The sequence below is a fragment of the Tyto alba genome, unplaced genomic scaffold (assembly GCF_018691265.1).
Source record: "Tyto alba isolate M040663 unplaced genomic scaffold, T.alba_DEE_v4.0 Super-Scaffold_2, whole genome shotgun sequence".
NCBI lineage: Eukaryota > Metazoa > Chordata > Aves > Strigiformes > Tytonidae > Tyto > Tyto alba.
The window spans coordinates 70913169-70923631 of record NW_024881282.1 but is presented as its reverse complement, the minus strand read 5'-3'; the positions used below and the strand labels follow the sequence as shown (position 1 = coordinate 70923631).

Genomic DNA, 10463 nt, shown 5'->3' with positions numbered 1-10463 from the left:
TTGTAATGCACAAATTCCTGAAAAAATGAGTCTTATTTTACTATTAGCCTGGGGTAATACTCATGTGGGAAGGAGGTGTTGTTGGTGAGGGTAGAATGAGCAGGAACAAGGTGATACCCAGGTCATTCAATGACTAAGCTGCTACTTCATGTTATTCTTTGCGCTCCCTGTAGACCTGTCCCAAGTACTCCCTTGGGGTACCCTATTTTTCTGATTTAGACCCCCCATAGCAACTCATTAACAGTTGAAAAAGGGATCATGTAAAAAAAAGATTTTTAAAAAAAACCCAACACTTTATTCAACTACTCCTGCTATACATGCACTCTGACACTATTCCACCCCTATAAAGAGAAAAGGCTTCCCAGATATCTTTCTGTGTTAAGCAACTGTAGAGGACTGCCCAGGGTTTTAGGGGGGAATGAGTCAACATCTCAGTATTGAAGAAGTCAGTACATCATATCTCAAGGGGAAATTTTACCTTTACACAGAGAGTACATTGTGTTCTTTGCTTTTAATAGTTTAAGAAATTGCAAAAAAGAAGAATCAGCACACCTCTTCTGTGTCTGATAAAACACAAGATATCCAGAAGAAAAGATAGGCACCTACTTTATCACATACATTTGAGGTCTGGTATAAGAACTACTTTCATATCCTGTAAAAAATATGACACTTGTAAACCATACTGAACAATTATTAGTACTCACTCACTTGTTTCTAAAGCTGAAGAAATAGCCTTTGCTGCTTGTACAAATTTCAAGAGAACCGTACACTAATCACATTTCAAACAGCTTGGATTTACTTTATTATAAGGGTCTGAGAACTGGATCACTAGTTTTAGATAAAGGACTCCAAATACTCATCTGCCCTATTTATTCTATAACCAGGAAAAAATCACAAACACTTATTTTCTATTCTGATTTTGAGTGACAATTTTCTTTTTGAGTTAATTTCTATACATTCAATTCAAAATCAGCTTTAAGGCAAGATAAATTTCAGCAGCCTTGAAGTAGGCTCCAGTTTATATGTTCTACTAATTCAGTAAAGCTAATTAACTTGGTTCTGCTTTTTGATTCAGTTTGCTTGAATTTAATGCTTATGTTTGGTAAGAAGACAGATAAAGAGATAAATGGGTCACTATATTTATAACTGCTCATTATTTCCTTTAATATCCATGTTGAATAGTGTAAGTTCTGATTACAACTGAAATGCTTTTATGCCATTTTAGCAGTAATTGACTGAAACACACAATTTGTACTTTGATTCTGTCTGTTAAGTACTTGATCACAAACCATTTGTTGATAATGTTTTTAATCAGTCAGTTCTTTTTCAAGTGTTTAAAAATAGTTTAATGATAGACTTTTTTTCTGGTGTGAAAGTTTCTGCAAGCTTTTCTACATTTATAATAAAATCATATATTTTCACAACGGATTTTTAAGATAACTAAATATGACTATTATAGATATGCTTAAAAGCCCTGTGTTGTTGAAGTTGATGACGGGATGGTAAGTCAGTTGCAGTTCACTTTGGTGAGTGTCTTAGTTTGGGCTGAAATAGAGTTAATATTCCTTTTCAGGGACTAGATGAGTGCTGTGTTTTGGATTTAGCTTTGGGCTTGGTATGGGAAGAATGCTGATAGCACACTGATGTTTTCAGCTGCTACCGAGACTCCAAGGACTCTCCGACTCTCCATGTCCTGCCCGTGCGCAAGGGCACAGGGAGCAGGGAGGGAGCACGGCCAGAGCACGTGACCCTAACTGGCCAGTGAAATATTCCATATCATGGAACGTCATGCTCACTATATAGAGGAGGGGTAGTTGGGAAGGAGCTCCCTCGCTTCCAGGATTGTGATTGTGGGATCTTGGTATCTCGGGGTCGCTAGCCGGGAACGGGATGGATATTGGTTAGCGGGTGGTGAGCAATTACGCTGTACATTGCCTGTTTATATATTTCCTTTTTTTTTTTTTTTTTTTTCCCCTATCATCATCATTCTTCTCATTTTATTGCCATTATTAAACTGTTCTTATCTCAGCCTGCGAGTCTCCCTTCACCCCTCTAATCCCCTCCCCCATTCCCAGGAAGGGAGGGGGAAGGGAGGGTGATTAACTGCAGGGGTTGATTGCCGATCAGGCCCAAACCACAACAGTGAGGTGACAGAATGGAAATTAAATGCTTGATAAATAGTCTTTAATGCATTCTGTCAATAAAGATTACTCAGTTTTTAAGACTTTTATTTCACTTTACAACCTGCATTTTTTATTTGGGTTTGTTTTGTTTTTTACAGCTTGTATGAAAAAATAATAGTTAACAGGGCATGTGTTATTTTATAGGTATTTGAACAGAAAAGGCAACAAGAAAGGCTGTATTTTGACTATTCAAGACAAATAAATGCTGGTGAAGTATGGACTAGGTAAGTATCCAGTGAGATAGACTAAAACCAGGCTGAACTGTGTGCCCAAAGGATTGTGATCAGCAACATGAAGTCCATCTGGAGTCCAAATACTCATGGTGTGTCCCAGGGGCTGATACTGAGGCCGATTCTGTTTAAACTCTTTATTAATGATCTGGACACTGGGACAGGGAGCACCCTCAGCAAGTTTGCAAATGACACGAAACTGGGAGGAGTGGCTGACAGATAAGACGGGTGTGCTGCAACACAGCAAGAGGTTTATTCAGTGCTTAGATATTCCTCCAGATTAAAAGAGATTTTTAGAACAATATTTAGATACATTAGACAATAAAAAATGAATATTTAGCAATTTATTCCTGTAAAGATGATCAGGAGGTTTGTATTCAATGCATAGGTTCATACTAGTCTCCTGATACTAATTATATCTACAACAAAAATTTTACTATGACACAATAATCTTTTCACAGTATTCTACTATATTATTTGTTATAGGTTTTAATTCATATTAAGGAGGAAAATGTGTCATTCATATACAAGAACAGACACTCACTCATGCAAACGTTTTTGCATGCTTGTGCACTGAAGACCTGGAGAGCTCTTGACAGAGTAAGGCTTCTGAAAGTTTTGGTAGAAGAATAGTTAGATAAGTTTCTCCCTGTAAATGTTGTCTGCAACTGAAAACGAGTTATCACAGTTTGAATAACTGTGAAATAACAAAAACCGCCATGAAATACAATTTTTCAAACCTGTTCTGGCTTTTGTGGGATTTAAAAATTTTGTTTGTTTTATAACTGTGTACAGTAAAGTAACAAATATACCAATGTAACTACTTTAATGAATTTTAGGAGTCAAAAAGAAAATTTAAGAATTATAAATACTTTTATGACATCTAACAATGTTATGGAAAAGGTAGTTTTAATAATTGCTCTCTGGAGCTAGAAAAATTACAGTTTCCTTTGCTTCCATTAATAATAGTATAACCTATCCAAAACTCAGGAGTCAATCAGAACTCACAGGAAAGTAATCTTCATATATCTTCTCTATTTTATGCTGGAGATTAGAAAAGAACTCAAAACATTTTAAAAAATTGGTATTATAACTATGGTTTTGAAGTAAAGCAAAGATGGTCCTTAAAGATGCCATTAATCTAAATGGTAGGAGTATTTGCTTAAGCCAATGTGAGAAGACTGTTAACAGAGTTCGGCAGCAGGGGAGAAGGAATTCAATCAGCTCTGTCTTCACCAGTAGATACATCCAAATCAAAAAGAATAAATTATATTTTAACTGCTGGGTCACATAGATGTGCTATGCAGTAAAACACAAACTACAAGAAGAGCTTCCCCAGACTGTATCTTCTGAGAAAATTTTCTTTATAAATTTGTGTATGACATGCTTATGCACGTGCAAAGAATTTTGTCCTGACTTAGATAGCTTGGACAGGTAAAGTAACCATAAAATATGGAAAAACAGATTTTCAAAATTCTTTGTAGAAATAAGAAAATAATTGTAGAATTTTTCTATCACCTTAGAAAAAATATCTGTGACTGTAGGCAATATTTTCTAAACAGTAAGTGTTGTTTAAAAGCAATGCATTGAAAAAGATTTTTAGAAAAATATGAAAATACTGCTTAAAATCATTTAGAATGTTGTACACCAAATCAAGCATACCAAAATCAATCTTGATAAGGCTGAACCTGACAATAATATTAATAAAATTATAAAAGTCCTGAAACATTTTGACCCATTATTAGTAAAACAGAAAATATTATAATTCTCATCAGAATTTTTTCAAATCCATATTATAAGCAGAAAAAAATTCAACAAGGAGAGGTGAAGAAAACAACAAATCAAATGCAAACCCCTTGAAAAATCAATGTTATTTCCACTTTTATATTTAACTCTTAAGATACTACATAAGAATCAGTTTCCTTGCTTTTCCTCTCCTCTATCAGTTTCATGGAATACATTAATTCTCAATAGTTTGTTTCTTTTCCTCGTGATGAGATTAGACTGATGACACTAAGTTGCAATGACCTTGTTTTTCAAAATTCTTAAGCAGATATTATCCTATTTTACATTTTCATATGTAAATCTACTATCTTACCCTACATTTTCATATGTAAATCTACCACAGGCCATAAGTTTGTGCTGCTGGACATATTCCAAGAATATCAGACCCACCAGTAGGCCTATACCTCCTGCAGATGTGTGATCTCAATCGTGTACTGTCATCTTTCAGGTATGTATTCTGGTCTGACATCAGATAAAAACTAGGATGTGACATGGATCCACATTGTTCTTCCAGATGCTCATGCAATACTCAGAATATGACATTTGTCTTGTAGAAATGTGAAGATTTTTAACCATTACCCATACTGTGCAAAATATACACACCTATTTGTATTTTGATAATACTAGAAAGTACTGGGATCGAGATATTCCTCATTTTTTTTTGTCCTATTTGGGTCCTATTTCTAATCTCACTAACATTCTTCGTGGAAAAGCAGGAAATGGATGATTTAAGCATACAGCTGTAGGAACTCTCTTACCAAACAGCCTCGGAAGCAGAGTAATCTATCACGTTCACAATGAAACTTTTCAAATTCGCATCTCAGCAGGGAGCATACAGAAAGCAGCAGTCAGAGGTGAGGAAACATTCAAAGATACATCAAAGCAGACCACCAGTCTAATGAGGAAGAAACCGCCACCATGAACATACTTCCCCAGCACAGGCCTCAGGATGTCATATGACTTGTCAAAAGCCTTCCCAACTCAATTTTTTTTGAGAAGGGTGGTTGACTTAAGACCCAGAGGGACATGGATTGGTGAGCACGGCACCAGATAACAGCAGTAGATGCTAGGAAGGTGTTTTGTATAATAATTTTAAGAGTATTATTGATTTTATCCTGTATTTATTAGATAATTTGGACTACTAGGCTGTTAGAACATTGATAACACCAACAATATAGTCTTACTATACCTTCACCCACAACATTTTGAGTGTGACAATGGTTCATATGTAGATTTTGAGGGCAACATATATGATATAAATATATATATAAAATATATATTTGCATATATACATCTATACATACATGTATATGTATATATTAAGGACCCTCTTTCCAAAAAACATTCAGATTGGTCACAGCTCTCCTGTTTGTCCTACAAAAATGAAACTCACTTAAACAGAATTTAGTTATTTATACCTTTTATTATTAGTGGGGAGTGGCAAGATCCCATATGTGGATAGGGATTTAGTTTTGGTCAAAAGAGACTAAATTCTGCCCTCACTCCTAACTGCAGAGCCCTATTAAAGTCAAGGGATTGCATCAGTGAAACAGAGAGTAAAACATGGACTCTATAGCTAGTAAGTAATAAGAAACATTTTAGACAAAGTGCATTTGAGTTCTCATGAAAGATGTTAACTGCCTTAAATACTCCAAAGCTGCTTCTTGCTGCAGAACAGATAGCTCAGGAGCAACATCAGGAAAATCTGCCCAAGCTGATTCTATAATTGTGCCTGAATACTGGTGTGGTGGGACTGCTTCTAAAGATGAGGGTATAGTCCAGTCTTTAAACTGGGGCAGGTTGAATTATCTATTGCAGTTCCTAAATTATTTATTTCTGTTCACAAATAGGCTTTGATTTTTATAAACGTATTTGGCATGCATCATTATCTGATCAGTTTAGCCAGACAAAATCTAACTTTTGGGTGACTCACTAAAGACTCAGTCTTGCAAGGCACTGAGACTTGTCATGGCATTTTTAGTGACATGCAGTTTTTGCTCTTTGAATAATTGACTGATGGCTTCAGGAGAGAGGTGAATGACAAACAAACAAGACAGAGCAACTGGTTTGTTCTGCTAACAAATCTTCACACATTAAAACAGATCATCTTTGAGGACCACTCTCTCTTATATTTATGATCATGGATATAACACTGTCATTCCTTTTTGTCAATATCAAATAAAAAGGGTCAAAAATAAAAGTTGAATTAAATGGCTATCAGAAAACTGAACAACCATTCATGAATATGGGACTTTATCAGTCTCACATAAGTTTTTGGTCAAGAAAAAAAGAAGAAGAAGGAAAAAGGAAAAATAAATTGCATCTTAGTCTCTTCTAACTCGGAGTTCAAAACCTAGGCAGAATGCTGCATAAGCCTGCAGTTTCTCAGCAGGACATGCTGAAACAATTCCTCTCTAATTTGCTTATCCTTTCCCCATACACATTTTTCTTGACCTACCTTGGGTTGTCTCTGGGACTCATAAGATCCTGTGGTGAGCTGATTCATCACACAAAATTAGTAATATGTATATATACGTATACATATATATAGCCATGTAGTCAGCTATTTCATATATTAAAACCACTTAGGGAAAGACATGATAAAGACTAGAGGTGGCAGAAGTAATGAGGGAGATATCTGAGAAGATGGAAATTACTGGTTGATATAAATGGATTTGAAGACTAAGTTCCATGTTGTTATGTCCTGATCATGTCTCTGTTTTTCTAACAAGAGGACAGCACTAAATTCTCTCAAAACAGTGAAACATCTAACTTTCATATGATTGCACAGAGGTTTACACATTAATCCAGCAAATGGAAGACCTACTACAATAATAAATTTTATTCTCTTGTGGGTTTAATTACTTCTTTTTTAAATATGATTTTTTTCCCCTTACAACTTCAAACTTAAAGAAAATGAGTGATAAATGTTTGTCATTGCAGACCATGGCATATAAGCATGATGATGGTGGACAGATTGTGTGGAAGTGCAAATACATGCCTACCATGTGAGGAAAGAACTTGCTGGAAGGACAGTTAACAGTCTCTTCATTATCATTATGTTATACTCTCTTTTTTATGACAAATATTATAAATCATTGTTGAGGATTATTTTACCTTTAGTAAACAGTAAGAAGGGAAGTGGGTGTAAAAAATAACATATCAAGCATATGATTTTTTTAATCGTGAAACTTAGAAGCTAAATATAAATGTAACATGTATACACAATTGTAAAAGGGTTCATCTGAATTAAAGATTGGGCCTATTTCCAAAACATCAGGACACTTCATTTGCATATTATCCAAGAAAAGGACATGCCTATGTCATGCAAGGCTACAGGCTTAAAACTGTGTTGTGTGGAAAGATTGGCTTGAAACATTCAAGTAACATAAAATTAATTACCTTGAGCATAGTGCCACATAAATACAAAAGAATTATTTCTGTGTGTAAATAACCCAGTAAATATTATCTTTGGCATTTCTAGTAAAAGGTCACAGGATCTGCACTGACCTGACAGACCAAGGTCTCAGTGCTGGTCTGAGCTCACTTTGGCCATAGGTGGGCTGAAGTTGCTGTCATTATTAATGATGATTTCTTGTATTAATTGGATAATTTGGACTATTTAACTGTTAAAACATTACTTATACTAACAATAAATTCTTAGCTCCAGATATGTGATGAGTTCATTTTGGCTTAATGAAAAATTTTGAGAAAGTTTGGTTGAAACTATTGAATATGAAGGTGTCCAATTGTCAGGTCTCCTTAATATGTTACAACAAGATTGAGGTTATACAAAACGTAAACTACTTTTGAAAAACTCAGGTCAAAAACATGCTTGAGCAAACTTGAAAGATGTAAAGAAATCCACAACACACATAGATAACAAAATGAGTTACATGAGAGACAAATTGTCCTCACCAAATATTTTTAGATATCTTGAATTCTATGATGAACATTGGAATTCAGGTTTACTTAGGATATGTGGTCACTGTAAGTGTGGGTCTTTACAAGACTCTGCTATAATAACAGGAATTTTTTTCCTTGATTTCCTACTTTAGTAAAGTTCAACATTATTCCTCTAACTATAATGATAATAATTTAGGTTGAGATAAACCACAATTTTTATTGTAACTGAGACTATTAGATGTCCCAGGAAGGGCCCAGGAGTCTATTTTGTGTCATTACAAGCAGATTTCATAGCTGCTTTATTGACTTTGCATCAAACCTACACATATGGGTGGAAAGGAGTTTGCAGTCACTTTTTGACAATCTAGATTAGTAATAGACCAAACAATCTAAAAATTATGTTTTAGAACAAGATATTTCAGTAAATAAAAGTAAGTGCTTTGCAAAATTAATTTTAAAATACATTCAGATTATAGCACGGTAATGGAAAACAGTTCTTTTAAAGGAAAACAGAAATGGAAACTGTCATTAACTCCACAAAAATATGACAGCACCAGCCTTTTATCTCAGAAAAATAGCATTGCAATTTGGTCTGAAAGTCTAACTGAACTGAGATGCCACTCACAAAAGCTAGTACAGTGCAAAGCCAGTCCCGAATTATAAATTAACTATAGTCAAAGTAAACATGTCCATTTACACAGAACATGCATCTTTTCCTCCTTTTTTTTTTTTTTTTTTTTTTTTTTTTGGTGACCTGAGTGGCAATAGACCTCATTTTACATTCACCTATAAACTCATATAACTTTCCTGACATAAGCAGAGTGCATTCTGGCCTTATGCAAGATGTTCTGTGAGCAGAGTGACCAGGGAGACAACTGCATCCTGCAGCACCTTTCTCTGCAGACCAGACTTGTTTTTAATGTAGCAGTCTTGCCAGGGACCTAGCAAAGCTCAGAACTGTATTAACTCCTTGTGGGTCTTTTCTTTGACTACTTAACAGACACAGGAAGCTCCAGCCAGTAGCAGCAGAATCTCACAATAAGAAACAAAGAGATCCTTCTTCTTAGTCCTTCACAGCTGCAAGGATATGCACCACTGTAGCACAGTATCCAATTGTTTTTTAACAAGCTAAAAAAATCCACCTTTCATGATAAAGCCTTTCCTTTATACAATGTATTTAATATTTTAAAATAATTATGACATATTGGTGAAGCAGAATTTCCTTAAACTGGGCAAGTATGAAAAGCTTAGTAAGTGATAATCTGCCAAAAAAACCCAAACCATGACCAAAACCAAACAAAAACCAAACTACACAAAAAACCTCACCAAACTCTAATAATATTTAGCTTTAATAGATAGAATTACTTTATTAGAGGTCACTAGAGTATTATCTATATAGGTCTGTATGAGAACATAAGCAATTATCTTTGATTTTTTCAGAACAATTATTATACATGGCAGGTATTTCTTCAAGTGTTCTACCACCACCTGGAATATAACTGTTCAAACATAGGAAACAAAGCAAAATGGTGATTAATAGTAACGAAATTGGATACTAGGGAAAACTCAATATAAATGATGGAACTTAATTGGTGGAGCTATGATAAAAAAGTCTGTAAACAGATCCTTTCTACACGAAATTCATAGTGCAGCTGTCTATCATGTAAAATTCACACTGTCCACAAACTATTAATATTTTTAGTTCCCTTTTACTTTGCTGGAATATATTTAGTTACTTCATTCTCATTTTTTTCAGGTTTTACAGGTTGTGTGCTGATTGAACACTGCTGGTAGCAAATTCTGCTGACAGAAGCAGAGGAACAAGGATCAGTTGACTTCACTAGAGTGATTCTTTCTGAACTGGGGAATTTTTTGTCCTCATATTCCAAATAACTTGAAATAATTAGAAGTTCCAAATTTCTAATTCCAGATTCAACTCTTCCCTGTTTTTTTCAGAAACTGGAAGTAAAGAAAACGGAAATATTGACCTATGATTGTGCAAATGACTTTATTTAGTTTATAGAAAACAACACTGAAGAAACATATGATCTGAACCTCTGGAGGGATAAGGAAAATGGATTAAAAGATTAAACCATTTAAGTTTTGGTAGCTAAATGAAGGTTATCTACGTGGGAGTCAGGTCCTCCAGGCCCACATTATCATTATTGTCAAGGGAGAGCTACTCACTACAGTCACTGGAGTCTGAAGAGGCACTGAGCTGATCATACTCTAGAAAAATATTGAGTTTTACAGATTTCAGGTGTCTACTGTCATCTGAAATTCCATGGCATATCCTAACTAGCCTATAAGTGCTGCACTGAGGCACCTGTGTCTTGTTGGTCCTTGCCTTTGTGATTTA

The 10463-nt window shown here is 34.9% G+C and overlaps 1 long non-coding RNA gene across 1 annotated transcript; it reads left to right on the top strand.

Annotated features, from left to right (window-relative positions):
* Positions 1-1870: 1870 nt before the first annotated feature.
* On the top strand, positions 1871-10095 carry LOC116959078. The gene is made up of 4 exons (XR_004405630.2): positions 1871-1911; positions 2328-2407; positions 4542-4646; positions 9861-10095. It is a non-coding gene; the product is annotated as an uncharacterized LOC116959078 (long non-coding RNA).
* Positions 10096-10463: the final 368 nt, after the last annotated feature.